The following is a 26,321-nucleotide window of genomic DNA, read 5'->3' as shown; positions in this document are numbered from 1 at the left end:
GAATTGCTGCATTAGTTTCACTTTTTTTGTTGTTTTCTCCCATTGTGGAGTAAAGACCTGCTCTCAAATGAGCAGGTGCATATTTTCATAAGCCTCAAGCATCCCTTTGTGGATGAAAGTGTTGTAAAACATCTGAAAGCTATTTTCTTTGACATAAGCTTCTCTGTTTAAGGAATATGTGCAATCATTTCTTATTTGGGCTGAAGTAGGTGAAATTGTTGCAATGTTCTGATGTAATGGACTGTATGAAACGGATATTTGGGCCTTTTTAAATAAAATGCCTTCAGAACATGTTTTGAGCTGTGAAGCATCTCAGATTGAACTGTAGGGAAACAAATAAACAGAAATACCTCCCAAAATAAAGAGAATTTTCAACAATATGCTGGCAAATCCATGCTAGTGTTAAGCAGTGTGTTTAGAGGGAGTTAGCCCTTTGATTTTGGGTTGAGGAATCTGTTGTTTGGTGATGTGGGATGAGAAGTGGCATTGTGGAGTCACCATCCCTGGAAGTGTTCAAAAAATGTGTGGCTATGGCACTTGGGAACATGGTGGTGGAGCTGGGCTGATGGTTGTACTTGATGATTTTAAGGGTCTTTTCCAACCTTAAAGATTCTATATGACTGTGCAGTGCTGCTCTTAAGAATTATGTAAATCATTAATGCTAGAAAATGGTTTAGCTGTTTACTGTGGGAATAGTACTTACCTTCACAGGAAAATGGTTCTTTAAATTAGATTGATTTGAATCTGTGCAACGTTGTGGTGGAGTGAGGCAGAATACATAATGCATTCTTGGTTGATTCAGTTTTGCAAATAAATCTTAGATACAATTGTTGCTAAATGATGGATCCACTAGGTATAATGGTTGCCATACTGGTGGTTGATATCATGTTTTATTTGTTTTTTCCCTTGCTGTTGCTCCCTGCTGTCCATGCAGTTTGCATCCCTGAGGGGTGTTGCTGCTAGGGTAGGAGTGAGACAGAGATCAGATGTTCCATGGAAATTTTGGGAAGACTAGTAGCCTTAATTAGCATGAAAACCATATGCTTCTAGTCTGAGGGTCCTGTCCAGAGAATTGGAAGTGGCTGATCTTGAGCAGAAGAGGGAAACAGTCTGAGGAGCTGACAGGGGTGCTGGATTTCACAGTTTGCAAATCATCCTGGCCTGACCTGCTGTGTGTTGAACGGGTTTCTTATCAGCCCAGATGCTCTGCGTGGAGCATCAAGACTTGAATCCAGAGGGAGTGTGTTATCAGCAGGCCTGACAGCCTTTGTGCTTTAGTCCAAGGCACAGTGTTGCCTCTTGCCAGCAGTGGGACTTACAGCAGGGAGCTGAGCTGGGCTGCACAGCTGCTGAGCTGAGAGCTAAGGTGTGTTTGAGCAGTTCTGTGTTCCCCAAGGTCAATCCTTGATTTTGGGGTTGGGATAAATCACAGCTGTGTTAATCAAGAGGCCAGAGCCTATTGCAGTCAGGAAGACCAATTGCATCCTGGGCTGCATCAAAAGAAGAGTGACCAGCAGTTCAAAGTAGGAGATTCTCCCCCTCTGCTCTGCTCTCGAGACCCCATTTTTTCCATTTAAATTACCCTTCACTCTCAATCTCTGCTTAAAGCAGCAACAGTTAGTTCCACTGCTATTTTGACAAAACCATCTAAACCTGATATACAAGTTTCCCATTTCAAACATTGCCCCCATTCCCCCTCTCCTTATATCATTTTTCAATCACTGCTTTTCACTTCTCTGGTCCTGTGCACAGCACATGCAACATTTCAGAGAATGTTACTACAGAGGTCCCAATCCCACACTGTTGAGGCCCCTCCTCAACAGTCCAGGTCCTAAATCACCAATACCCCTATGAACCATGACCATTGGCTCATTCCCAGTCCAAGAGTCTGTCCACACATCCAGTGAGATCTAAAATATTTTCCACTTGCTGGTCAAGTTACCTTGTGATTCCCAAAAATGCAAGTAGTCCTAAAGATGACAATCAAGCTCTTCCTCTTGGGAAGAGACAGGGATCCCTGTCACTGAAAGGGTAATTTGTGATGCACATGCAGCCATGTCTTGATGGGCAGGGCCTTTTGGCAGCACTGTTTCTGCCTTGGTTGCATTTAGGCTCTCCTGAGCAGGGCTTTTCCCCTCCTGAGCAGGTGTATGGCTGCCAGCCTGGAGATGAGGTTGTCTAATACAGGAGCTGCAGAGCAAAGTTAACGGTGCATGGCAGCAGAAGATTGAAGTTCTGAATCAATTTGCTCCGTGTCAAGTTGGTCAGTTATTTTAACCGCAGTTTGCAATTACCAAATCAACACTAGAAAGCTATAAAAGGAACAGACTTAAGACCTTTCTACTGTTAATTTCTGTGTCTATCAAACTATAATTTACAATCAGCAGCTGTGTCACAGAGGTGATGCTGCAGCCATCATTTATCAGTGAGAACCAAGAGGGGAGAGGGATCATCTCCTCGACACACTCAAACCACCAAACCCCAGGCTGGGCTCAGCACACCCCCCCCTCAGTTTTCTTGCTACAAAGAGCCCCATGCACAGGTTGTGCTCATATCTGCACACTGCTAAAGCAGATAAATCAACTTCCCCACACTGACTAATCCTATAAAAGCTGAAAGTGCTCCCCATAGCAAAGAAGGGATTGTTTTGCAGCACAATATAAATCGTGAATTCCATAAGATGCAAGAGTTTCCCTAACAATATTTTGAAATTAATGTTACCTTTATTCATAAAGACACTGAAAGAAAAGAAGCAGTTGCAAGAATGAGAAACACAAAGAAAAGGGGGTTTAAAGTGTAGTTCTTACTGCCATTTGTAGAAAGAAAAAAAATTACATGCACACACATATAAGAAATGTTTGCCTCATGAATATTAACAGGGATGTAAAATATTATGCTGGTGGCAAAAATCTCCTCTCAAATTAAGAAGGATATCCTAAATACCAAAGCCACGTAAAGTTGAAAGTTATTAGCTCTGGAATGATGTTATTCCACAACTGTTCGTTGCCTGAAGCAAATGAGCCCCAGACCTAACACAGTTGGTGCTGGTGGTGCAAAAAGCCACAGTTGTGAAGTTCCTGTTCACCACTTTGCCAGATTAAGGTGCCAGAACTGAATGTTGCCTCACTTCAGCATCAGCAAGGTTACTGGATAACTGAAAACTTTCCTTTTTTGTGGAGATTTTAGAACAAAAAAGTTTTCAAGTTGCAAGGTCATGTATTATCCAGTTGCAATGTAACACTATGTATCTATATATAGACATATAATATAGATATATTTATAAAATAATTGCAGGAGTTGATAGCAGCTTTTGACAAGAGCTTTTTGATGAATAAAGCTTGAGACAAAGGGAATAAAACTAAGCAAGAATAGAAGAGATGCTTATCCTTGGAGGAAAGCACGTATTAGGGGCTGTGTGTGGGGGGGAGAACAATGGAACTGCTGTGCAGAATTATGATCTGGGATGTCCCCAGACCCTTGAGCTTGGTGGAGTTTAGTTTATTTTCTCTGCCAGTTCATTCCCTCACGTGCACAATACAGCAGGGCTTTCAGCTCAGCAAACTACTGAGCAGTGCAGGCAGATGATCCTCCTTCCAGTGCAGTGACGTGTTCAATACACACGGACTGAAGAGGGTCTGGTTTGTGGTGGGGTTTTGTTTGTTGTAACGCTGTGCTGCCTCTAGAGAGGATTCTAAAGAATATTGTCAAGGAGCAGGGGGTGTAATTCCTAATATTGTTCCCAGAGCCCTTCTTGCATCGACCATACTGTACTTACTTGTAGGAGTTAGAGCCAAGAATCCACGGCAGCTGGGCTTGGTATCAACAAGGGGAACAGGACCATGAGGAAGAGACAACTGAGGAATGAAAAATAGCTCTTGAAAAGTAGTTCAGGGGCATTAAATGAAACCATGGGTCCACAAGCCTTGTGTCAATAGTAGGCAAGCTGGTTGAAACTAATGAGGAGTAGAACTAGTTGATGGTTGAAACATAGCAAAGTGAAGAAGAATCAATGCAACTTTTGTAGTGGGAAGTTGATCCTACTGCAGTTATTGGAGCCTTTGAAGGGATCAGCTGGGGCTATTAGGGGGCCAAGGGGAATAGGAACAAAGGTGGTTGCACTGACAAAAGGTGATTTAAAAATGTAAGAAATGAATGTTAGAGAGTCAGCTTTCACAGTGCAGGGAAGTTACGAGCAGTCGTGTTCTACTGTTCCTTGGAAGAAAGTAGCACTGGTATGCTGATGATCCATAGTCAAGAAAGAAAGATGAGGGTGAACTGTGAAAAGCTACAAAAGGGCCTTGGAGTATTGAGTGGCTGGATAATAAAAAGGCAGATGAGATTCAGTCTACATAAATGTTGGAGTGATATACATAGGAATCCTAATTTTAATATGAAATCTGGGCTCTGATTGTTGTTATAATTCAGGAGTGCAATCTTCGTGTTAAAATAGGGAATTCTATGAACACATCAGCTAGGGCGCTTGGCAGCTGTCAAAAAGGGGGCTCAATGGTTAGGAATTATTAGAAAAGGAATAGAAAACAGAAGGGAACATTCTATGACCATATAAATCCATGCGTTGCCTGGATCTTTGCACAGCTATCATCCCTCCAGCCTCGAGAGTTGCAATGGAAGCAATTCAGAGACTGATGAAAGGCATCATCTGTACACAGAATGGTGTCTGTGCAGCGCGGTTCAATAGGCTGTGCTTGTCAGTCTGGAAAGGGAATACAGGGGAGAGGAGGGAAAGAGGCCTGTGATGTTACGAGTGATGTGGAGAAGGTGAGTAGAGAATTGGTTTCTTTTCGGTGAGGACTTGGAGGTGTCTGATGAAATGCAAAGGTTCATGAGAGCAGCAGGAGTGAATTGTTCCCACCCCACGTGGGTGTGCTGTGGGGCTGTGCCAGGAGAAGTCACACCTTCACGTCCATGGGAGAGGTGGTGAAGTGCAGATATTCCCTCTTGTTCAAAGCACTCGAGCTGCAGGTTTTTGAGGCCTAGGGAGCACTGGGAGAATATGAATACAGGCTTAGTCTGGCTGACTGACTTGGCCACCTGTTCTCGGGCGCTGTTGCAGATTGGAAAAAACGGCTGCATAGATCTCTGGTATAGCTGATGTTGTTGCAAATATCCAGGTTTAAACCAATTATAGTCAAATGTTCAACCTGACAAGTTACTTGGGGTTTAGATACATAACTCTGGAAAGCCACATGAGAGTAACTCTTAACTCTAGTGCAGCTGTGTCTAACGTTCCTTATTGTTAGTTGGGAGCGTAAATAATATACAGTAGTGACAAAGGGCATCCATCATTGCTGAGAACAAGGAATCCAGACCTGAAGTCATTATTTGGAGACTTTAAAAGAAGAAAATGCAACTCAAAACATTGCAGTCTCCAGCCCTCCATTCTCTCAGCTGCACAGTATAGGTTCATTTTAAAGCAAACAAAGAAAAATAGGAGTGGTAAAAACTTGCTCTACTTTCCCAACTTGCTTTTCATGGCTTCCCTTACTTGCTTTTTCCTTCTGATACCTGGTCTTAAACATATTCCTCATCTTAATTGAAGATTTATCTATAGGTAAGAAGAACCTACAGCAGAAGGAAAGGACCTAACCCATGAGTCCTTACTCAGGTTAAAATCTGAGAGCGCTTGTTGTGCTGGATACAAAGAGCTCTTGATGTCATAGAATCAAAGAATCAGCCAGGTTGGAAAAGACCTCTGAGATCATCAAGTCCCACCCTCAATCCAACCCCGCCGTGGTTCCCAGCCCATGGCACTGATGCCACATCCAGTCTCGTCTTAAAAACCTCCAGAAATGTGAAAGTAAAAAGTACTTTTTGAGCATGGGAGGAACACTGTGCTAAACCCATGTAAGTTAATAAAATAATCATGGAGATGAATTATGTATTTTCACTTGGAAGATGTCTTACAGACTTTAGCAAGACAGGATACAGCAGAGGTGAATGAGAACCTCTCCTGGGGAGTGGGAACTTGCTCAGATTCCTTCAGGCCAGGGAGGGAGAAATGACTTTTCACTGGAATGTACTCCAGGACCAAAAGCAGAGACTTTCCTTGTGAGTCTGCTGTGTTGGGCCTCAGCAGGATGCAGCAGAGAGGTCTCTTTTTGCACTATAAGTTATAAAATTACCCCACTTGGTTAGGAAAACAAAACAAAAGACACTCTCAAAGGAAACAAAAAAAGTGGAAATGCGTATTAATGGTGTGAAAGGTTGATAATAAGACACAGTCTCTTAAAATTTTTCTTGAGTGTTGTAGCTGTTACATGAAGGCAGTAGAATAAAGTGTCAGGTGTGTTTCTCAGCTTTGTTGCAGGGTGTTGAAGGGTGGCTTTGCGTTGGTGGAAATAAAAGCTTGGCAATGAGGTTTCTACTGGAGATTTTGGCTGTAGATTGTAGTATTGTTTAAAGATTTTTATGGGTTCAGTGTGTCCCATTGACCGTGGCTTTTGTTTGGCTCAGAAGTACTCCTGGTATGAAGATATGACTTGGCAGGTCTGAAATGTTGAAGGTTTAATAAAAAGAAGTTTTGCTTAGGTAATTGTTAAATAAACAGTGCTTGAATGCAAATGACAGTAAGGTTTGAAAACATGAGAAGAATTGAGGATGTAACTCAAATAATTAGCAGTAATAGTTCAGAATGTCTTCCTGAGGAATGCCATCCCTTTGGGTGGGTTTCCTAGGACTCTTGTTTGGCATAGTTAACCTCCATAAGCTGAGGTAAGGGAAAGATTGGCTGAAACAGGTAGCAAAAGGTAGTTTTGCTTCCCAAAACCCCTTGGAATGTTATAGTACTACCAGCTCGGCTAATTTAACAAAATGTCTGTGGGAAGTCCTCCAGGGACAGTTCACTCCATAGTAACAGTATCAAGTTTTGTATTTTTTTTCCAGGCTCTCCTAATTAAACCATCAGGGGATCTCATGAAAAATTCTTTAAAACTTTGTTCTTGTAAATAACCTTCTATATTTGGAATATCGTAAAAAAGAAAAAAATAAAAAGCAGGATGCTTAAATTAATATTTTATTCCTGTTGGAAAGGAAGAGTACAATTATGCCACGCTTTCTGTGCCCAAATCAGGTTGCTCTGCAGTGCTGCTCACTCCCCCTCTAGCAAGGCACGCTGCTGTGGGATTAAAAATTTTAATATAAAAATCCCTGTCTGCTGCTGGTGAAACATCAACTGTGTGATAACATTTGTCATCAGAGGAGAGCAAAGGCCACCTTCATCCTTTTTTATTCCAGCCAAATCAGTGCACTGCTGCCCAACTGAGGACCAGCTGTGCAGGAAGAGCTCAGATGCTCTCAGCCAGTTGAAGTTTCTGTCATGAATCTTTCATTGATAAAATACATGGGGGAAATAAAAACTTGGGCATGGCCAAGAGGGTCAGGATGTGGCCAGGAAGCACATGAGGAATGTGAGGTTCTGTACAGAGAAAGGTGGAGCAGTTCTGAAGGAGCTTTGTAGCCAGGGCACTCACCTGGGCAAAGGAGCTTCAAAGGGCTTGGAAACCCTTATTTTCAAAGCCAAGGAGGTAAAAGATGAGATGGGAGAGAGGGCAGGTTCTTTTATGAATCAGATTCTCCACTATCTTTACTCCTGATAGTGAAATCCCAGTAAGAGGTTCAGAACAGAGGGAAAGGATTTTCTGAACATTTTTTTTCCTGCCCTTGCTCATGTTACTGTGCCCGTCCTGGAAAATGAAGCTGAAAGGTTGAACTGGAACCTCTGCTGAGTGGTGTCCCTAAAATGTGGAAGTATTTAATTTTTGGGATGTCAGGTAAAATTTCTTGCATTCTTCAACTGAAACTGTTTATCATATACTGACCTGGTCTTGGAGAAGGGTTTCAGCTGCCTACAGCCAGGGTGAATAAAATAAACTGTTAAAACCAAACAAAAAAAATCCCTCTCCTATTACAACTCCAATTTGGGACCTTTTTAATACAGTGGTTACAGGTTGAATCAACAAGATGTAACAAAAATCTGTCACAGACCAATTTACCAGCATATGATGGGCACAGAGTATATGTGTACTGATATTTATATAATCACTCCACAAACTTCTTTTCTAGACACAAGTAAAAATAATGAGCTTGTCAGGAAACAAGACAGATGAAGCTGATCAGGAAGGCTGTTTTTATTTTGACACGGTATAATTAGGGAGTTTCCCCAGCCCCTTCAGATTGAGAAATTGATATATATGTGTGTGTTTGGAGTTAGCTTGATCCTTAAAAATTTGGGTGAGAGTGAACAAAATAGAATTCAAGGTTCCTGTTGTTCTCTCTGAATTCCTGTTTTGTTCTGGCTGTCTGGAAATTGCTCCCATTTAGAGTTATCTGCTTCTCTGTCCCAAACTGGGACATTGTCCTAAACTGTTCACTGGGGTAGAACAGTACTTGAGCCACAACAAAGATATTTAAGTAAGATAAACTAATAGATATATGGAATGGGAAACAGGCTACAGCTGGGGAGGGTAAGAAACCAGCAAAACCTAACAAAACAGAACAATTACCTTTTTTATCCTATTTTCAGGTTATGAGTTTCATTTCGTTCTTTTGTACATGTAGGACAAAGATCAGTAAAAAGCAATTTTTGCGTGGAAAGTTTAAAGTAATTTAGAGCAACATGGTAACCTCCTTCTTGGACTCTGGGCAGCTTTCTGAGTCAATTGGTTGATCCAAATTTAGACTCAGCCTTGGAGCATGTGTGGAAGCTCAGCATCACCATCAAGTTCATTTGACCTGGGATAAAGGAAGGAGGAAATTACTGCTGTTGCCATAGATGCAGATTTTGGCAGACAGTAACAAAATTGTTGATGCTGGTCTCAATAGAGTGATTTTGAGGTTTAAATTTTGACTCGAGGTTTTGGGTTTCAGTCTTTAAGTAGGTGGGTTTGGGCAATCAAGGCCAACACAGCTTTTTGTCCTTTTATTTTTTTTAATTATTTTTTTTATTTTACTTCAGACCTTAGTAACTATTCACTCAATATAGCAGTGCACTGCAGTACAGCTCCTTCTCTTTTAGCTGCCTGCTGCTGCCCATTAAACCTTTGATGGGAATGTAGCTTTGGCTGTTACACATGTTAATAAGAAAGCTATGTGCATTTTATAAATGCATGTATGGAGTGAAGCCTTGTTTTATTCTGCCTCCCCTCAACTGCTTTGCAGGTCTTGGCAGAGAAGCACTTGCACATATTTCAGTTCCTTCAGGGTCAGAGGAAATTAATTTCTTCTCCAGTCCATGCTCCAGAAAATGCTGTCTTCACTGAACCCTTATGCAGACATTTAAAGTTCTGAAAAAGAAAGAAAAAATACTGTTTGCATGAATTAATTCAGATATTTATGGAGCTCTCCTATATGGAGTTACTATCTATAGATGAAAGCAAAGGCCAGTTATCTGGGGTCCTGTGACATCAGTCAGTTTTTAAAAGAAGTAATTTTTTATTGAACTCACACACAAACTGAAAAGGCCAAAATAATTTTCCATAGGTTTAAAAGCTTCCACAAAGTCTCGTATTTTTTTATCACCTCTCTGTTAGAGAACCACTGTGCATGGGAACCAAATTGGATGAGGCAGGTGAAATAATGGAGAACAGGATAGATAAGGGACCTTGAGCTTTCCTCCTTCCTGCTGTGAAGAGACAGAGAATTAACCTTCCTTCTCCCGTGCTTTCACACACGTGCACTTTTAGGGTGGTTTGGGATGGGTTGTTTGGTTTGGGTTTTTCCCCCTTTTCTCTCTAATCCTGTATTTCTTTTAGAGGATATGTCTCAAAGCTCCTTCCTCAGCCAGCACGTTTTCTTCCCCGCTGATGTTGGTGGAGGGACAGTTTTGGAGGCATTTTACCACCATGGAATCTGAAAACTGTAAAATCACACACAGTCAGATGTGTGTAAAAATGGTTCCTGAGTTCTGGCTGGCTGAAGTCACCCCAGGCTAAATCAGTGAGATCAGATGGGAAGTTACTCTCATGGCCTTTATACCTTAGTATTATCACCTTCCTAGTGAAGGCAGGTTCTGCTGAGGTGTAGAAGGAATTCAGACATTTGCTGTCTCAATATGATGGATTTTTGTATGTTCTTTGCATGGGGCAAAGGTATAATGAAACATGTATTGTTTTTCTGGAGGCAAAATTCTGGTTTGCATGTAAGTGGTCTGCTGTGTCCAACAAATATGTTGTACTAATGTGGATTAAAGCAGCTGGCAGTTTTGCTGGGGGACCTATAAAGAATTGGGATTTTTATAGAGGAAAAAATTTGGCAACTACCTTGATGTTTTCATTGGGACCAGATGTTGTCTGCATTGTACAGGATGGAGGAGTCAGGAGAGATTGGTGTGGGAGGCACACAGAGAACAAATCCATGCTCTACATGTGTGGGGTGTTTTGTGGTGTGGTGCTTTTTGTCTTAATTCTGGGTCTGTCTGAGCAGCTCAGAGTGGGGGTTTGGGCACAGTAAACATTTATTGTGATCTGAAGCTTTTTGAAGTCTCCAGATACCAGCTGGTAAGCCCTGTTTTCTACTTTGTGCCTCTACAAAAGGATATGAAGTCTTAAAAAAACCCAAGCCAGTAGTCCTCTGCCTACACAATATGATTTATGAAGAAGTAAAAATTTGTCTGTTGGAGTGATGGAAACTGGTGGCTGGGTACTACATGAACCATTTCTGTGGTTTCAGTTCTTCCCATTGAACTAATTTCTTCTGTAAACATATTTCAAGACGTGAGAGCTTTGTTTGCCTTATTTAATGTAAATCCTCGAACAGCATTTCTCAAGCTCATTGCTGAGTGCATGTTCCTGTATCCCCATCCTGTTGCACATACAGGAGCCTGGAAAGGGCACTTTTGCAGGGAAGTTTTGTGTGACCACTCAGCCAAAAGCAGACATTTCAAAGGCCAGCAGTTAAAGCAGGGCCATGGGAACAGTGAGAGTCTGAAAAACTCAACTCCAGGTGTTGCAGCATTTGTTACATGTTTATAAAACCATGTAATAACTAGAAGAAGCATTTGCTCTGATCCCTGTCTTGTTGGTACTTCTGTAAGTGCCTGTAAGCAAATTCTAATAATTTTTGGGATGTCAGGTAAAATCTCTTGCATTCTGTGACTGAAACCTCCAGTGTTACCTTCTTACCTTCAGGGAGGTATCTGTGGTTTTTACTGGTGGTAGATAAATCTTGATTTATTTTAAGCCTCCTCTAAGGGCTCCAGTTATTAAGAACTTAAATTCTCCTTGTAGTCCTGTGGTGGTTTGATACCTGCTAAAGAATTCAGTTGAAGTCACTGATTTGAGAGTGTTGCTTTTGCTACAAGGAGGTATTTGTTTCTTTGAGTGAAATTGCATCATATATATATAAATATATATATATATATTGCCTGTATGATGTGATTCTTATATAATGAACCAAAAACTGAATAAAACTCCAGTGACTGGGGCCATGTTATAATTAAATGCTGAAATAACTCAAAGCAGGAAAATGAAGTGTTACTATTCTTCAGTTATCTGTGCAGGGGGGATTCACTTTCTGGTTTTACTCATTCCTAAACTTTGCAGCTACAGTTCACAGATGCGACAGAAACAGAGATTGGGACATTATATGGATGGTTAGGATGAAAAGTAATAGAAATGGAGGATTAGTGGGTTTTATAATGACTTAAGAAATACTTAATTTTTTGGGGTGCATTTGTCAGCACTGAAGGGTTTAGGTTTCAAATGGCGAATTACTTGGAAAAAAAAATTAAATGTCTCCCATGGAAATAACTGCATGTATTTTCAGTTTGAAGTCCAAGCAAATCTGTAATTTTCACAGCAAAGAGCCAGAACAAAGCTGTGTATATGCAAAGAAAAACATAATTAAGACATGTAAGCTCAATAGTAATCTTCTTGTCCAAAATGCATTTATAATCATACTGCAGTCAGAATAAGGATGAAGTTATGAAAAGTTAAGTGATGAAACCAGAATTGTTCTCTTTTGTCCTCAAACCAGTATCATTTGCCTTAGCAGACAGAATAATGCTTTAATTTTTTTAATGCATATTTAAAAAAAAAACAAACCCCAAACTGATTTAGCACATATAAAAGAGATTCAGTGATTGAGAAACAGCTCCCTAAAAGTGGTATTTGAATTGAAGCTTGACTTTGCTATTGCTGGGGAACAGACATGAAATGATGCACAGGAGAAGACATAACACAGTGATCAGAACACTTCCCAGAGGGAGGGATGCAGGAGTGTTTAGCTCATCCTTGTTTTGATGAGGCTCTGAAAGGAAAATACCTGTGTGATAAGTTGAACAAGGCTGGTAAAACAAATTAGTGTAAGACTTTGTTTGAGCCAAAATACGGGATGAATGGGAGTAACACTGCTGATTGAAAAGAAACAGGGACCTGCTGAAATATTATTATTTGTGTGTCTGAATTATGCTAGAATCAGTGCAGGCTAAAAAAATTGGACTTCACAGAAATTTTGACTGTCTGGTGAATTTAAGCTGACAGATGTTTTCACAGGTGATTATGAAACCACAGAACAAATCAGAATTTGGAATATGAAAAAGGTATCACTGAATGAGATGAAACTTGAACTTTGTGTGCATCCTCTGTCCCGAGGTAACTGTTCTTGGCTCGAGGGTACCCAGCAGTAAATGTGACTTGAGTTTGTTTCTCAAGCCTTGAAAAAAGACAAAGGGGTGTGTGGGAAGGGCAATAAGGTCCCAGGAGGTGATGCAGAATGGCTGCTGTTGTCTGTCAGGTATGGGAATTGAGCACAAAATAAACCTGCTTGTGTTCCAGCTGGTCCTCAGAGATCAGAGGGGCCAGGTGGGGCTGGGCTTAATTTCTGGGTAAAGCTAATTCAGCACTAGAAATCTGGTTGATTTGAGGAGAACTTGCCTGAGCACAGATGCACAAATCATGCAGTTACCAAGCCCGTTCTGTAGGTCTGGTCACGTTCCATAAGGGCTTGGCACGATCCAGGTTCAGGAATGGTGTGGTTTATTTAAGGGACAGGAAAGCAGGTTTGGGATTGAACTCACTAACTACAGAGTGTTAGCATGTGTTGTGACAGAAAATACAGTAAGAGAGCTCTAACAGCACCATATATGTACAACTGAATGTTCCTGGGTGTGCTCCAAGGCAGTGGGAGGTGTCCCTTCAGGAGAGGAGAGACACTGTCCCGTGACCAGTCCTGAGCAGGCAGAGGTGTTTTCCTCCTCCAGAGGTGTTTTCCTCCTCCAGCCCCTTCTGCTCCAAAGACCCCCTTCATACTATAAATTTTGCCCTGTCCAAATGGGATGGAACAACTGGAGAGTTTATAGCACTAAACAGAGAAGCTGAAAGCAAACGCTCCTTTCCTTGTCTCCTCTAAGAAAATCTAAGATTGGATTGGATATCAGCCCTTCCTGCCTGCACAGCAACTTGATTTAATTTGGCAGCTTGGGCATAACTCTGTTACCCCAACAGGCCCAGCATCTCTCTCGATTCAGAGCTGTACTTTTCTTTGTTTCTTTTCTCCCCTCATTGTTCCTGTTGTGAAAGCTTTAAAGCTAGTTTGGGCTATTTCTTTGCCAGCTGAATGCAAAGTATTGCCCTTTGCCAGGGCCCATCCACTGTCCTCCTCTGATAAGGCTCTTGTTTCTGTCTCATCAGGGGCAGAGGCAGGACTTGCTGGGAACAGCCATGTGGAGATGCCCACATGTTCCTGGACATGTTATACTGTGAAGCACTGAAGAAATTTCAAAGCCAGCTAATTTTCTCCCTCAATGCTTTGTGGGTATCAGCATGCAAAAGAGGATTGGCAGTTACTGAAACTTCTTAACAAAGAACAATTATTTTCATTGAGCTTCTAAATCTAAATTTAAAGGGAGCTTTCCCCAAAATAAGGCGCAAATTAGCCTTCATTAGCGAAGGTAAATTTAGTAACTTTACAACATCTAAATTTAGGCTTCCAAATAAGTCCTCATGCTTGAAGATATGCCTTCTAGACACATGGGGGCTCATGAACTGCTGACTGGGGTTTATTTTGCTGAAATTATCAGTCTGATTAAACTGTTGCTGTCATGTTTTTTCAGTAGATCAAAGTTCAATTAAAAATACAAATACAAAAATACCTCGAGGTTTGTAACCTCAGATGTTGATGTAGTTTCTCTCTTTTATTTTTTTAATATCTGCCGAATTTGTCACACGCATGGAAACATGCTCTTTTAGCCAGTTGTATTCTATCAGAAACACTGTTGGCAAGAATAAGCCACCCCTGTGAGGGTGGGGAGGCCCTGGCACAGGTTGCCCAGAGAAGCTGTGGCTGCCCCTGGATCCCTGGAAGTGTCCAAGGCCAGGTTGGACGGGGCTTGGAGCAACCTGGGCTAGTGGAAGGTGTCCCTGCCCATGGCAGGGGGTGGAAAGAGATGACCTTTATGATCCTAGTGAGCTCAGAGAGGGTTTCCCTCTTCTGTTCTTCTTCCACATGTCGGCTTTTCTTCTCTTTTGTTCTGTATCGTATCTAGAATTTTACAAGCTTGCAGTCTGAAGGTACTGTGTGGATAATCAGCACTTGGTGGCAGGCCCAAGCAGCTTAAAGATTTATAAATTAACATTACTTCTGATCTGTTGTAGATTTGGGAACATTGCTTTAAGAAATATAAATTATTTTTTTATGGTTATGCTTCCAGTTAATGCAAATGAATCCATTAAAGTAACAGCTGAAACTTGTAATTGTATCCAAACTAGAATTGGGCAATGCAATCCTTACAGTATTGCTACAGCTGTAATGAGTGAGTGAAAAAATTAGCAGCATGAAACTAAGTAACAGACCATTCTCACAAGTGCTGAGTTCTGGAAGTGCTCAGGGCAAACCCTGCCTCGCAGCCACAGCTTTGTCCTTTGGTTTTGTAGCTGGAACACGTTTCACAGTTAACACTCTCCCTAAATGCTCAGTTCTAATGTGGAATGGCTTGGGGGTTTTTTTGTTTGTTGTTTTTACTGTAATTGCTAGTTTTTTGTGTTTGGTGATATGAGGCCATTTTGGTTGGGTGTGTGGATGTCTGCACGCTGCAACTTAAACACGTCCATGAAAAACAAGCAAACCTTAATAAAATTTACAGGAAAAAGGGAGTTTAACTATTAAAATTGTGAAGTCTGGCAGCAGCAGGCTGAGACTGGTTCAGAATGTGTTGGTGGTGCCCTTGTTGATTTGCATCTTGTGCTGGTAGACTCAAGCTTAGTCAAACCAACACAGAGTTGCTGTTCCCTCCCAGCCTGGTGTCTGGACTGGGGTCAGTGCCACTGATCTTCCTTAGCTGCACGACACAAGACCTTCTCACATAACTATGTTGCTTATTAACCATGTTTCCAGATGATATTCTCTGTCAGGCTTTTGGGAGCAGATGGCAAGTCAGAGATTAGCTGATTATTCCTACACTGCGAGCTTGACTGGGATGCTTTGGCACATCCTACCAAGATACTCCTTTGAATAGAGCAAATTCAGAAGGATGCCTGCCATTGATTTGGTTAATGAAAAGTGCCCCAAATAGCTGAAGTTCAGATTACTTTTCCACCACTGAGTGAAAATTTTTTCCCTGTCTTTAGTAGTTTGAATAGGAGCTGGAGAAACCCAGTTCTGGCACTTTGGTGGATACTGAGAGCTCTTCACTGCTCTGTGCTCTGCTCAAGTTGAGTAAATGATACGTTATTCTCTTAAGTGTTTTAAGACCTATTGATGTAAGAGGTTGCATTGAGAGTTTAATGAAATTGCTACTGTACCTCGTGGGGTGCACAGGTAAGTTCTGTTCCAGAACAGGCAAGTGGAACCGAGATCTCTTGGGAGTCTGAGTGGAAATTTGCAATATTTTGCACAGGAATTGAAGAGGAGAAAATCATAGTGATTGTTCTCATGAAATGGTCAACTAACATATTACATTAGGAAAAATATAAACATTATATTTGGGTACTCAGGAGAGTGTGTTTAGGGTCATACCACTTGATTTGCTAAATAATTAAGAACAAAGTAATTTTAAGCTTTGTCCCTGAGTCGAGGTTACTTAAGTTTGGTGGGAGGCTGGGGCCAGAGCTGGGGACTTGTGATTCTCAAAGTCCTTTCAGCAGGTTGGTGCCTGTGTTAAGCTTCTGATAGGTTTATTTAGGGGCCCTGAGGGGTAGAGAGTGTTTTTAAGCAAATTAAAATTGGCTAATCACCTGTCATTGCTGTTCAGCAGCTGAAATCCTCACATATGCTGTGTGAGCTGTCCGTCTGCCTGGGGATCACATGAGGTCTCCCAAGTGAGGGGGATCTGTCCAGGTGAAGAATTACTGTTGGGATGTAATTAAAGACTAACTCAGTTCCCTGCATTGTCTCTGAATTCTGAAGGAAATGAAACAGCAGAGAACTGAACACCTTCAAGGTGATGCTGTGAAGTTCTCTCTGTCTATAAACTTACCTAAACATCACTGTGTCTTTCTTACTCTTTCTGATCTAAGTGATCTCTTAGGTCCCTTCTAACCCAAACCATTCTATGATTCAAGTATTTCTTGCTTTTTGCCAGCATTTTCCAAGACCCAAATCTGTACTGCAATTTAAAAAATGTTTCTCAACACAGGGCTTGTTGACATACATAGTGAATTGTCTTGAAATATTGAACCTTTAAAATAAATTTTGATTGAGTGGTTGTAAGTAATAACATACCAGGGATAATTCTGCCTGGTGACAGGTACTGAGATGTAGATTATTCCACATTAATAGTTTGAATTTCCTGAGACCATGGAGGATGCTTATTTATAAAGAGTTGAGAGTATTTGAAGGGCTTCAGACTAAAAAATCAACTTTCTGTTAATTTAGTTGCAACCATTGATCTTATCAAAGCTGAGCATATAAAAGATGTTGATGGTTGGAGGGAAGAAATTGGCTTCCTCTGAGGGAACGAGCAGTCTGTCGCTTGTTTTATCACGGAATTCAAACACCATAAATTCTAACTAATATCTGACTGTTCCTACCTCTGTGTCTTTCAAAAGGCTGTTTATGCTGGAATTCCAAAAATATATGAGAAATAGAATACAAACTTTCTGTTGAGCTGGAGAAAGGGCATAATGCGCCTGCATGGATTTGGGGTGTAATGAAGATCTGAGGAACTCTCCTGTTGTCCTTTGTTGTCCTCTTTTGCTGTTACAAATAATGACTATTGTTAGTTTTTGGAGGGTTTTTTTGCTGCTTTTTTGTTTTGTTTTGTTTTGTTTTTATTGTGTACGTGATCAACAAGAACCTGATCCTTTGTGGGACATCTGGAGACTTATGTTCTAAGGACCAGGCTTTTTAAACTCATCCATTGTCAATAACTTACATTTGGATATTATATATTTTAACTGATAATATATCAATCAGACCTGTTATGTCTTGAAGAAAAGAAACCAGGGGTTCTTCAGAGATCCTTTACATCCTGCAGATAATCCCTTGTGCTGTAAAGGGCCATTGCCTCTCAGTGGTTTCTGGTGCTGGTCTTCATCCCCTGTGAAAGCTCTTTCTGTCCTACAGTCTTTGGAAAACTCTCCCCATAAATATCCATGGAAGGTCTCTTAGTTTAGATTTCTTCTTTTAAGCATTCTCCTTTGGTTGGTCACCTGCAGGAAGACCGGGCTAAAAATAGTACAGGTGGTAACTCATTTGTTCCCACTTGGCTTACAAAATGCTGATTTGCTTGTATTTGCATTTTTATGTTATTCTTCCCTTCCAAATGAGTGGCTTTCACCCAAATTTTCAATTAATGCTCTTTGTTCTGTCCATTCCTCTCACTTCTAAAAATATGACTTCTTTCGTTTGGCACTTCACTTGTTGCTGTATGAATTTCACATAATTACAGGCTGTGTTCCATTGCATTTGTGTTACTTTAATGGGGGAAAGTAAATCTTAAACTAGGATTTGAGAAGTACTTTTAGATTTCATGTGGGTCCAACAGAAACCTGTTAAACTTTTTCTGTCTTGAAAATACAACTCATGCTGGAACCTATTCTCACCTGCAGTAGCTGGAAACTAAGTTTAAAGAACAAATTAGGTCTGAAACTTCACTGATCTGCCAATTAAATATTTTTCTCTTGAACTCAGTACAATTGCAGTGATCTGCATACTTGGCCTCCTCTTACAGAACAGAAAAGGTTCTTTTCCATCACTCTTCATGTAGCAAATATTACTGTCCATCCAATTGAAACTGGATTCCAGGGCTTGTGATTAACTACTGGCAGAAATACCAAAAATAAACCCATTTTTTGGACTTCTTGTTCTAAACTTGGCAGTGACTGTTAACAAGATGTTATAGCTTTTAACTCTATTTTGAAAAATTGTATCAAAAAACTTGGAAATTATACCACTGGGGTTGACAAGTGAATTATCAAATGATTCCTTTCCTCAGCTGATGGTAGATCTGTTGCCTATAATCAGGGTTCTGTGAAGTAGCTCAAGAGATGCTTTATGCTCCTCTCCTAAATGTTTTTTTTAATTTTATGAAAAGTTATTAGTTAATAAAATCTTGATGAAAGACTGACAAATGTAATTAGAATAGCATGTAGAATGTAAAAATGCCCATCCCTTTCTGTTCTTTGGAAATAAAAAGTATTTTTCTTGCACAAAGTTTGTCTTCTTTTCTCCTTTAATACAAATTATTATTATTCCAGTAATTCATTGCAGAGGACAGTGTAGGACTCCCCTAACTGCGTGAGTTGTTAATCTTAACAAATTCAGCAAGCAAATCAATGAAATTACAATGTGAAAGAGGACAGGGAAATAAAGCAAATGCTTTTTTCATGTGTGTTAGTGTGACTTCTGTCCTGTGCTTCTTCGGTTATACGAGCTGTGTTGCCAAAATAAAAGCACTCTCTCCATCTGAAGACCAAGACTGTTAATGATGCACAACCCTTTTTGGTTTAAAATGCTAGTAGAGGAAGGAAATGAGAGAAAAAAAATGAAGTGCTTTACATTCTGCTATTTCATTTAAGTACCATTTTCTTCCATGTAATTGCCTTGGCCAGCCACATGAAAATGACCATATTGTGTTTATGCTCTCCTTAAAAATATCATTCCCTTCTTTTTCTCTTTTTGGTTTTAAAAAAGAACATTTGGCCTCCTCAAAGCTTGAGTATTTGATATTCATTATTTCTTCCATTTACTCCTGGAACAAATTAGACAAATTGCAGGAGTTCAAGAGAGATTGAAAGTGTCTGTAATTAGGACAAACAAATACAAAAATGTGTAGTGAAGGAGCATTGCCAGCTATAGCTTCTTATAATATCTTCTATCTCCTACTCTATTTTTAATGTATTTGTTTTGTTTTCTTTCTAATGGCAATGGTCTGGGTTTCTTTTCTTCTTTAATACCCTTTAAATGATGGTATCTTTCTTGATGGGGACTCTGAGCCAAGGTCACAGGCAAAAGGAGATCCTACAGAATTTTCCCCAGCTAACTTCCTAAAGAAAAACAACAAAAAGGAATTCCCCATTTGATTTTCTCTGGAAATTTAACTAGCCACGTTTTGGGCAAATTTTTTTGTGCCTAAACAACTAACTGTGCCCAAAGGCAAAGAATTAGCTAATGAGCTTTTCCCATTGAGCTGAACCTCAATAAATGTATGTACCAGACCAGATCACAGGTCCTTATCCAGGGTTTTGAGAGGTTCTATTATTTTTCCCCCCTCATGTTGCTTTGATCATGCACTTTTCCTTTTCCATATGTAATGGTGGTCTCTGTTCTTGAGCTTGGGGCCCTGGTGGAATTCTTTCACTGAAGTGACAGAACTGGATCTTTTGTCTTGTCTGTGTTTTCACTTGCACTTGGCATTCAGGAGTTTGTTGTTCAGGCCATTTCATTTGTCATTTATGTGATCTCTGTTCTTGACCGTAGGGAATTAAAAACAAATATAAATTGTAAGCCTATATGAACCTCAGGATCAGTTACCAGAGCACCAGACTTATTACTGCACTGAGAGAAGTTATTAGCTTTTATATGGAATAAAGATTTGAGTTTTTTCTTGTAGTGCTCAGGATTGTCTCATACCCTCTTAGAGCAGGCAGGATGGCATACAAACTAATCTGGATGGCTTGCTAGTTTTTGTGAGGTTGCTGGGGTTTGATTTTTGTGGTTTTGGGGCTTTTTTGTTTTGTTTTTAAGGAGGGGCTGTTGTTTTGAGCCCCCCCTTCTTTAATCAGCAGGTTAAATAATATTAGTGTTTGAGGGTTTTTTTTATTTTCTGATTCTTAAGTGAAGATGAAATCACATATCCCATCTGTTTCCTGTGGTGTTATTCTGCAAAGATAATAGAAAGGAACAGGTAATACTTTCCTTTTCTAAGCTGGTGGGTACCACCTGCAGTCTGATGTCCTTTTAGGACCCTCAGTTCTGCATGCAGTTCATAGTCCTGAGCTTACATCACGTTTTGAGACTGACACTGCATTACAGCTGTCAGCTTCTCTTTGGCATTGAAAATTCGGAAGGATAGGCAGCAGGAACCCTGAAGTGATGACAGGGCAAGAACACACAGCTATAACTTTGTGCTGTAGAGATGTGATCGTCCCTTTCTGACAGATGGAGGCTGCTGAGAGATTGACAGCTGCTCTCAGCCCAGTCCAAGGTGATAAACAAATAATCCTTGACAGGATGCTGCTCTGGTGGTCCTTTCTTTAGCTGCCTCCGGAGACTTGCAGACTTTCCTTTCCTTAAATATTTTCCTCTGGAGTTCTTCTGGAGAAAATTTAAAGAGTTGGCTTGGGTTTGGCCTCTTTTTGGGAGGTGCCTTTGTTGTGTTGTCTGTGTTTTCAGGAGCCCTAAGTCCTTCCCTGCCTCTCCCCATCCTTGTGAGCAGAGAGGGGAGAGTTTGCTCTCTTATGTTGGGTGCATTCACTTTTGATGTGCTTTTTTGGGGGGGAGAATGTTCTGCTGCTTTCAGTCTCCCCTAAAAGACTCTCAACCTTCTGGGGAGAGGAACTGCAAGAATGAAGAATAATCTCAATTTTGTTATTTGTGCCCTTGGGCTCTCTACTTCCTTACCCATATCTGTGACGTTTGACTAATTTCTTTTGGAAGATTGGAGGGTGAACTGCATTGTTTCTTGGAAGAACTGGAAAATGGCACATGCTTGTAGTGGTTTTTGTAGCAGAAATTTCAAGTTTCACAAAGAGCAGCTCACTTGGATGGATTGTAGTCAAACAATCCCAATGTATCGGGTTTTCTGTTTGGTCAGTGGTTTTTGGCGTTAGGAAAAATAGAGTGTGAAAGTTTCAGCAGGGAGCTGAAATTGTGGGTGATCCCCAGTGTGGTCAGTAAAAAGGAGTGACTTTCTGAAGACTTTAATCCAAATTACTTGTTCCCTCCTGGAAATCTTGATAAATAAATATTTGTGGCTGTTGAGAGTTTGCTTCCCGGTGACTTCCTGAGTGTTTCCCATTTTCTTTGTGGGATCTGGTCTTTCTGTACATTTAATCTCCTGGAGCAAAGGTGAGATGGTATTTCTTGAGATGCAAAATGGTTACTTAAAAATTTTTTTCAGGGGAGTGTGGTATTTCTTATGAGCACTTTGATTGTTGTGGGTGGTGCTGGTGTTTTAAGGATGCTCGAGCTGATAATAGCTCAAATTTTGTTCTAAATGTTTTTTAATGTAAAGATCTATGCCATGCATCCAAAAGATGATCAGCAGTAGTTTTGCTTAGAGAAAAATACTAGACCAGAGTTTATTGCAGCTGAAAGTTCAGATACTTATATGACAGTGTAAGGACAATGGAGTTTAGCCCTGCTACTTATATTTAGATTATTGAAGACATTACTCTATTGCTTAACCTGTTTGGGTGCTGAATGTTTATTCATTTATTGAACCAATTCTTTCAGAACAAGCATCTCCTGTTATCAGAGTGGGCACTGAGGAGTTGTGCTGAAGGGAAGGATTGTTACAGGCAATCGAGTTCCTGCCTTGGGACCTCCCTTCATGACAAGTCTGATGCTGTGTAATGATTTTGTGGGACTTAAGTTCCTTCCTATGCAGGGAAGCTGTACAAAGGTGGAAAACCGAAGGATTGTAGTACTAAACCCAAAACAATCCCCCTCCCCCAACAAATCACTGAAATCCAAAAGAACCCAACCTCAACCCCACCACAAAGCCCCAACAAACACACAAAACCCCTCAACCATTCCCAAAAAATACACTCCATTTACATGTAAATCAGTTACCAAAGCAGTGTGGAATATGCTAGCAGTAGGAAATCTAACTGGCAAAGCAGAGTGAATGCCATGTGTTGGTAAAAAAACAAGTGGAGGATACTTTAGATATATGAATTCTAATTTCTTGTGTACGTGTAAATTCTTATACTCCTGATTTGCCAAAGCATTTTAGTGAAGTTGTCAGCAGCATGTGATGGAGAGAGCAAGTTTGTCTGCGAGTAGTTATGAAGGACTACTTTATCCCTTTAGCTTGGGGGTGAGATGATGAAGCACGTTTTTGTCACACTGAGTGAGAAGTATTGTTTTGTCCTTGAATGGTTTTAAGGTTGTTTGGTTTTGTTGGAGGTTTGGTTTTCTTGTTTGTTTGTTTGTTTGTTTGTTTTGTGCTTGTTTGTTTTTTGCCTAAAAAAGGAAGAAGAGGAAAAAATGGTGCTGTGGTGTTTGTTCTTCTTCCCTGTTGTCCTTGTGACCCACTACTTATACTGTAGCATTATCCCTTGTTTAGCCAAGAAAAGAAGGGAAAGAACTCTGGACAAACCACATGGATTCAATTGACACGATGTGTATCTGTATGTGCACAAATCTGGGCAAATCAGCTCGACAAGAGGCAGAGAAAATTCTAAAACCAGGATGTGATCCTAAGGAGAGATGCCTTCCCTGGAATGACACCTCCCTTTATTAGGGTAAAGCTTGATCCCATTGCAAAGTAAAAATCTAAGCCTGGGGGAACTGTAAGGACAGTAATTCTCACCTGAAGAGGCTGCTCAGCCTTGGGAGTTCTGAGCTGCTCCTGCCTGGGGCTTTGCCTGTCACTAAGAGCCCAGAGGCAAATCCAGATGTGAGCTTGTACAGGTGTATTTTTACCTACTGGCTCCTACAGGAGCAGGAAGGAAAAGGGTGGGGAGGAGAGCAGCAATCTTTCTTTGTGAGGAATATACAGAATTTCTGCTTCCAAGCCATCCCTGGTCTTAGATCCGCTCACACTGTTCTCTGGGTACACAAATGTGTGCTCTCTCAAGAAGCTTTCTGGAAATCTCTTAAAAATTAAGGATCCTGAAGTAATGCCTTTCAAGGTTCTGTGTGCCTATGAATCTTTCAGACAGACTGAAATCTGGTTTTGTGCTTCGGCAAAGTTAAGTAGGACTAAAACAAATATCCAAATTACATCACAACACTTTTTGCTCTGCGTTCCCCAGGACCTTTTCAGTTCAGCTTTTCTGCTGAGTGTCATTAAATCCTTAGGATGGTGATAAATACCAGCCCATTTAATCCTTCTCTCCGAGATCAAATGGCAATAAATAAGCACTGATATAATGGCTCTGGCAGAGCTCGAGCTGCAGCAGTGCAGGTGATGGCATGTGTGCTTTAAAAAAGGCTTCTTGGTCCTGTGCCCTCTCCAGCTCATGCTTCCATGGCTTCCTAGGGGTGGCCCATGGAGGGGCAGTGCTGGAGCTGGCAACAGGCTCAAGGCAAAATTGAGAAGATGCTGCACTTATTCTTTATCTGTTTCTCAACGGGCTTGATTTGCTTTCACAGCAAAATTCCTTACAGCTGCATCTACACCTTGCTGCACCCAGAATTCATATTTAATCTGGATATCAGCTCAATACCTGAGGAAGAAAACAGTTCTCTGTGCATCAATGCCATCTCTTCATCCTCTTGGTGTACCAAAACACAGAGGACAATCAAAGTGAACCCTTTGCTTATCTGTAGAAACATCATATGGCCTGATTTCTGTTTGTTGAGTCTGCTTGCAGAGCTTATAAAAATATCGAATATAGTATTTTTTAAGTTACTATAAATCAGATATTGCTTTATAACAATTGATCAGTATATTTAAAAAAATAATCAAGCTCCAAAACTTGGCATCTGCTATGCTGTTACCCTTGTGACTTGAGTTCTCAGATTTTATGAAGCAACCCTCCATGCACATCAAAATAAAATTATTGAATCCATCAGCACAGCAGCAGTTGCTGTACAGGCAAAAGGAAAATAAAAGGAACAACTGAAAGCAGCTCTTCCCAGTGCCTGTGGTGCCCTTGACTTACAATGTGTGTGGAAATAAATAACCTGTGTATGTATGTCTACAGATACCATAAAATCATGGAATGCCTTGGGTTGGAAGGGATATAAAGCCCATCTTGTTCCACCCCCTGCCATGGACAGGGACACTTTCCACTAGCCCAGGTTGCTCCAAGCCCTGTCCAACCTGGCCTTGGACACTTCCAGGGATCCAGGGGCAGCCCCAGCTTCTCTGGGCAACCCGTGCCAGGGCCTCCCCACCCTCACAGGGAACAGTTTTTTTCTAATGTATGAAATTTGTACAGCAACAACTGTAGTTTCCCAGCTTCCAAAGCCTTTCTGTTTCCTCACCTGTGAGGAGCAGCTGTAGCTTGGTGGCCAACATGTTCTGCCACGTGTTGTGCTGTGCTTGAGCATGAAGGTCAGATGGTGCCTGAGAACCCTCTCCCAGGGTTGATGTGCTGGGTGAGTTTGTGCCTGCCACAGTTTGTTACTATTCTGCTGATTTTCCACGTTAATAGCAGCTGTGCCAGGAGATGGCTTTTGTCATGTTCGTGCTGCTGCTTTCCTGCATTGAATTCCCAAAATATGTGCATCTAGGCACTTAAAGCAGCGTTAGCATCGGAGCCACTCGGATGCCCTGTATGTGAACAGCTACAGTCAGACAGCAAATGTGCTTCAAAACTCCTAAAGCAGGAGCTGAGTGACCCAGAAGTGGTTTTCACCAGCTTATGCCAATCAATTTGCAGCTCAGCGGTTTCCTTCAGCAGCTTAGTTGTTCTTGCACTGAATTATAAAGCTGTTTTTTCCTTTATTGTCATTTAACTGCTTCAGCTTTTGACTTGATTTAATCAGACCCATCCTCTTGCTTCCAAAGCTATGCAGGAGTCCCAGTGGAGCACCATGTACAGTCATGTTAAATCCATTTTTCATTTAACTCTATAATGCATAATCGTAGGTATGAGAAAGTTTGTGTTATCATCCTGTATTAATGTCACTCCTGTTTATCCTACTGCATTCCTTTTTTATTAATTTCTTTTCCTGCTGGTTCTGTTTCACGCGAAGTACATGAAGGAAATAAATCCAATTTGCTCTGAAATATTAAAGGTCTGCACTAAAAACTTGTCTCTTCACAGAAATTTAAGTGATCTTATTATAATCCAGACTAATTTAAGTTTGGTCCTTGATGGCTGCTTGTTGGCATAATGGTCCAGTTCACCTCTCCATAGTTGTTGCATCCCTTGGCACAGAAAATAGCACATAAATATAACAATACTGGCCACTTGTCCATGGGTATTGCTAGAAAAGATGCTTAAAAATTAACTTGGAAGTAACACTGAATAAAAAAGCAATACATCCAGGTTTGACAACTCAGATGTTGTTTTATGCAAGTTTGTAAGTTCAGTCTCAAATTAGTTATTTAAGACTCCTATGGCATAGGGATTCATGTCCCTGTTTTGCACAGTGAGAATTAGCTGTGTAGGAATGGATAAAACAGCCCTGCTGACCCCAGTGGTGGTGCCTTGCACCATTTTAATTGAGAGAAAAAAGAATAGAAATAGTAGTCTTGGCAATAGATTTCAGCAGTCTTTGCTAAAAGGTGTGATTGCAATCCGTGTTCTACTTTCAGTTTCTCAGTTTCACTTTTATTTTCCTTTGGGCATCATTTGAGGACTTAATTTATCTCCAGGACTCTGCTGGAATATTTCTATAGCAGAGCAATTATTTGTCAGATAGCTTTTTACAGGAGCCTTTCTCTTATTGCTCTCAAATGACTTTGCTATAGGCTTTTCCCTCTTCTTTTTAGAAAGTCCCAGGGACCAAAGGAGCACTCTGGAGTTGAGACTGACTTCCTTACTGCTGTCTTTGCCTGGGGAGAGGCTCTCTAGGAGAAGCCACATCTTCTAAAGAAAAGTTCCAATTGATTGGGGGTGTGGTTCCCTCCCCTTCCTCCAGTAATTAAATTTGTAACTTCACAGCAGCCAGAGTGATACAGAATGCAGAGTCCTTGAACTGGGTACCAATTTGTTATTTGTGATTTGAGTCCTTAGGTCTTGTGCTTTTTGGGCATGCTCATCACAGCAAATCAAAGGGCTTGTGGAATGCATGAACAGCGAGGG

This window comes from Neopelma chrysocephalum, unplaced genomic scaffold (assembly GCF_003984885.1).
Source record: "Neopelma chrysocephalum unplaced genomic scaffold, ASM398488v2 Primary Assembly neopelma1_89, whole genome shotgun sequence".
NCBI classification, from domain to species: Eukaryota; Metazoa; Chordata; class Aves; order Passeriformes; family Pipridae; genus Neopelma; species Neopelma chrysocephalum.
This window is presented reverse-complemented; position numbering follows the sequence as displayed.